Raw genomic sequence first — 5,395 nt, forward strand, 5'->3', positions numbered from 1 at the left:
GCGCGTCTTCTCGCACTCGGCCAATCGCGTCGCGGTCTTCAGGACGACGCGATACATCGAGTCTCTTTGACCAATAGACCATCAACTGAGCCGGTAGACTGGCTCAGCTCAATCACGATGCTGAATCCCGATTGGACGGCGGACATAGGTTCTCGCTGCGATCTTCGCGATGCGTCAACCAATGCCAGCCGTCGCAACAGCACAAAGTGCGTGTTCGCGGGCCAGTCACTCGGAGCGGTTCCGCGTAGGTCGTTTCGACGATCCGACATTACGCAGGTAAGTAACACGTACTAGAATCAATACATCAATTAATTCTCCTTTTCTTTCAGGTACCGGACTTCGTGGGATCGTCTCGCCCAATCGTTGGACGGGTAATCGTCATCGGTAAGTATTCCGACGGTAAGTATATAAAATGCGTATCGTATACAATAAAATAATAATTCTCAACAGTTTTGACAGGGAAAACATAAAAGTAATGCTAATTGAACGTTTAAACGCGTTACAATGCGAATCGCTGTTTCGAGCCGTGCTCGTTTCTCATTGGTCGGATCGCTGCGTTCGTTTGGCAGAGTCGCTCAATGCGCTCCGATTGGCTGAATGCCTTATGATTTGATAGAAAACTTCGAAATAAACTAAACAATATGAAATTGGCCAGGATTCGTTCCTATTGGCTCTCGTTGACAACAAGGTCTGTGAATAAGGTAAATTAAAGTAAAACTCGACGAATCGATATAAAATTATCAGGGCTTTGCCCCATTGGCTGTCGCTACTCGACATTGTGTCAAAACTGTAATAAACTTGCGAAACATGCATAATTAAAACAGAAATACATAGAACGGACGCTATTGGTCCTCGGACGCAATACACGCTTAATTCGACGTGATTGGTTCATCGCTCGTCGGGAATCAATCTAGGATCGATCTCGAGGCTTAACAATAAAATATATAGGGTATATAGAGTGAATATCATGCTAACAGTGTGAACGTCTGGAAAACTAATAATCAAAGGTATGAATATGATCAGAGTGACCACTAGGTACTCCTTAAGCCGCATCTCGCTGACTTTACTGATTTTACGTTAAATAATATGGTGTGCTCTCGCTGAGTGCGAATAAGCTAAAAGTAATATGCATATGATAGAAATTGCAAAAAGAATGAAAATGAATGCAAGAACTAATATTCTAAATTTATCAGAGTCCATGGCCTGTGATTGGCTCTCGCGATGGCTCTGTCTTCGCTTTTAATGATAATTCACTCGAGGATGCGTTGGGATTGGTTGAAAAAGGTTTCAGGTGTTCGCTTTCGCTTATCTTTTATAAAATGTATTAAATTCAATCACCTACGCTCCTAATTGGTTATTACATGCGCTTTTCGCTAATCTTATTATAAAATCAGACCACTAGGGTCAGTCGTCGCGCAATTTGCGTAAACTTCTTCAAATCGCTCAAAAAAGCTCAATCGTATCAAAACAAATAATAAAATGAAATAAAAGATTTCGTTCGTGAACGGAATATACTCTGAATAAAATAATAATAAACTTAAAGTCTCTACACACGTCGTGTATCGGTACGATCTCTCCAATTGGCCGTTTTATCCAAAATTGGATGGTTTCGCGCAATCGGGGCGGGATATCGTCTACGGGGCTGTCGTTGCACCCGCCGCTATCTCCGACGTCCCGGACTGGTCCGGCTGATTGTCGTTAGACTCCTCGTCCCTCGATTGGCTCTGCTGCACCCCTTCCGGTCCAGCGGGCTGTTCGCCGCACTGGGTCACTATCTCCTCCTCAATGGCTTCTGGTATCTGTTGTAGTAGATCCAGTTGCTCGGCGTCGTTGTTCGCCATGAACAAATGCACCTCGGCCTCGGTCAAGCCCATCGATTGGTCGACCTCCTCGCTCTGTCGTACGGCGCTCGGATCCCTCGGAATCACCTCCAGTTGGTTCATCGGCTCGTACGGTGTTTGTTGCTGCGAAGGATCCGACCTTGGAACGGTGACTTCAGCCACCGGTTCCACCAGTACCCACTTTTAAAATCTAGGATAGAAAACCAACAGTTACCTGCGAGTTGATCGAAGATGTCATCAATTCTAGGGAGCGGAAAGGAATCTTTTTTTGTAATAGCATTTATCCCTCTATAGTCCACACAAAATCTTATCGTTCCGTCCTTTTTTTTAACCAGAACGACTGGTGAGACCCAAGGGCTCTGGGTCTCAATTACTCCCCGCTTCCTCATATCTTCAATTATCTGATTTACTTCATCTCGTATTTGAATTAAAATGCGATGAGGGACTTGCTTAATTGGGGAGAAATTCTCCACATTTATGTTATGGTAAACAATATTACACCTTCTTGTAACAATCTCATCAGAAAACACTTCTCTATGCTCATTCAAAAAGGCAAGGAAAACGTCCCTCTGAGTTTCATTGAGATTTACAGAATCTCTCCCATAAAGTTCTTTTAAAAAGGAAGGAACTATTTCAGCAGAGTTTACCACGCGAGAGCAATCGTAAACCCTCTTCTCCTCTTTAAATTCTGAATTTCCCAGAAAAGATTCGAAAATGTTTTTTAAATTTACCGTCTCGAGAAAATCTGCGCCTAACAAACATTCCTCACTAATCTTTGCCACAAACATCGGCATCTCCAGAGAACATTTCCCGACTTGGATTTTTACCAAGATTTTAGACTCAAATGGGACTTTTTCTCCCGTTGGATATCTAAGATTATGATCCACTAATACAATTCTTTCTTTATTCTTCCCTATAAATCTACTACTCACAATTGAAACATCGGAGCCCGTGCCAATTTTAAATGAGCAACGTTTTCCGTCCAGAAAGCCATCGTAATAAAAATTTTTCTTATCTAACTTATTCTTATCTAACTTACAGCTAATAAAATGTTTAACAATTGGGGCATTTTTTGCGTGGGTCGAACCCTCCCCGCCGAGCTCGACTAATTCACGTTTCCCTCCCCTGCTAGACATTCATACCGGAAATGCCCCGTTTTCCCACAAATCCAGCTTTCTTTTTTCTGGCCAGCGCCGAACTGGCCGCCTCGCCGGTTTCCCTTTCCGACTTTCTTCACCTCCCCCTCCTTCTTTTCCTCATTATTCTCTTTACGCGTATCTTTTCCGTTCTTTCTTTCAAAATTATTATTATAAAGCTCTTTTCTCTTTTTGAAGCTATCTCCCTGTATGATTTTGACCGCTTTCGCTCTCTCTACGGCAAATTTGAGAGAGGTAACCCCTTCCAGCTGAAGGGTACTCCGTATGAAGTCATTCGAAAGCGCAGAGATAAATTGGGAGCAAGCGATTTTATTGCGAACCGGGAAGGGACATTCGGGGTACGCTAATCGAGCTAATCTCTCTAAATCGGTACCAAGTTCGGCGAGATCTTCCCCAAACTTTTGTTTTCTATTGGTAAATAGCGAATAATAGTTCTGCGAGTGGAGCCCCTCACCAAAACGTAACTCGAGCTTCGACTTCAGCTCCACATAATCCAGATTTTCTAAATCCTGTACGTTTTCAAGGATGGAACGCGCCTTTCCTCTTAGAAAAGCTAGGATAATTGTTTTTGAAGCCTCACTCCACCCATTTGCCCGAGCAATCAGTTCAAACTGAGAGAAAAATTCACGTAATGGAATTGTCCCGTCATATGTGTCAGGCTTTAATTTTATATTCTGGTCCCACTCTGTTTCGCGACGTGGGTCTTCCTCTCCGCGATTCACTACGGCGACCCGCGACCCCGAATCTCCGTGAGTTCTATTTACGGAAGGACTTAGCTGTGAGCGTTCACTACCGCGACTCGCGACCCCGAATCTCCGTGATCTCTATTTACGGAAGGACTTAGCTGTGCGCGTTCCTGACGCTGAGGCTCCGTATCCCGCTGCCGCAACAACACTGCGTACTCCTCACGCATCTGGCGGATCTCCTGTACCACTTCCGCTGAGAGCTGAGGGGCGCTCGGGCCGGCTCGTTGAATCTCCGTCTCCGCCTCGAGCTGTGGGACTCTCGGCCTCGGAGTCCCCATCCGCGCTCTCTTTCTCAATGTAGGAGCTGGCTCGGTGCTCACCATTAAGTTCCGTACGTCCGCTCTCACTCGTCCGATCCTGGACGAGCCCCCAAAATGTTGCGCTGCGCTCCGCAATAACTAGTCACTCGCGTTCGCGCCGCGCACTCCGGACTCGCGTAAGAAAGACAACTCCCGTTTACAAAAGGAACTCGGGTTTATTTAAGATCTTTGTACAGGAATGCGTTTCTAGAAGAGAACTTGTCCGAACGTTTTGAGTCTCCCCGTAAATCTGATCAACAAAAAAAATCAATATCCCGTAGTCAAGGGACGCGCTTCAGCACGAAGCTTCCGCGGAACGGTCAGCGGAGCCAAGTTCAGCCCACAAACGGGTGTCCAGCACGGGCGCAACAATAGTATTGAAATATAAACATCAGTTTTATACTGTTTATATAAACGTGGATTATTAAATAAATTTTAATAACAAGATTCATTATTGAGATAAAATCCTATAAACACAGGATTTGTATAACATATTCAACTTACCATCTTGTGAAGAAGATAGTTGTTTTTTATTATTCAAAAGTACTTTTACTTTAGTTCTGATATTGTCAGATACAAGATCTTCTTCCTCATCTTCACTACTATTATCGTTAACTAAAGAGATAAGAAATAAATTCTTTACAAAACAGCACTTATTAATGATTGATAAAAATAAATACTATTCTACACTGTTATATATATATATATATATATATATATATATATATATATATAAACACGCTGTAATAACTGGTTCAGAAATGTAAAAATCATACCGCTAATTCGTTATCCAAAAATCCGCTCGTCATGGCGACCATCTCGTGCACAATTACTTCTACCATTTCCTTCACATGGGACGGTGTGCATGAGGCGTAAATACAAAATAAACCAGTGTCTGCGTAAGCTATTTTCAGACGCGACTTTCAAGCCGTTTGGTAAGACTGTGATCTGCGTCGTTTGATGCTCCTCTTTCGCAGTCGAATAAACAACTTTCGGCAAATTCGGAATAGGTTCTGACAGCGGTGGAAATGATGTAACGGTTTTCTTCTGATTCTCCTTCAAATCAGGGGGTATCCTCTGGGAGGTTACACTTTTGCCAGATATTGAAACATTGCAAGCGGGAACTGAAAAATAAAAAAAACAACGACGTGTAAAATGTATTGAATTCTTTTCCTTTCTCCTCCTTTAGAAGAAATAAGATAAAGGTTATACAAGTCTACGACTTATTGTTATTTTCGCGTTACCGCAGTCACCTTTTCTTAATCTTAACGATTAAGAAAAGGTGACTGCGATAACGTAGTCGTACACGTTTCGGCTTTCGCAACATCCTCGAAAACATTTTGTCAACTCGG

At 43.1% G+C, this 5,395-nt stretch overlaps 1 long non-coding RNA gene across 1 annotated transcript; it reads right to left on the bottom strand.

Annotated features, from left to right (window-relative positions):
- Positions 1-4,533: 4,533 nt before the first annotated feature.
- On the bottom strand, positions 4,534-5,393 carry LOC112466564. The gene is made up of 3 exons (XR_003042158.1): positions 5,350-5,393; positions 4,820-5,167; positions 4,534-4,658 (listed from the first exon to the last, which is right to left on the bottom strand). It is a non-coding gene; the product is annotated as an uncharacterized LOC112466564 (long non-coding RNA).
- Between the last annotated feature and the right edge of the window lie 2 nt (positions 5,394-5,395).

The sequence above is a fragment of the Temnothorax curvispinosus genome, unplaced genomic scaffold (assembly GCF_003070985.1).
Source record: "Temnothorax curvispinosus isolate PA1 unplaced genomic scaffold, ASM307098v1 QBEX01016346.1, whole genome shotgun sequence".
Lineage (NCBI taxonomy): Eukaryota > Metazoa > Arthropoda > Insecta > Hymenoptera > Formicidae > Temnothorax > Temnothorax curvispinosus.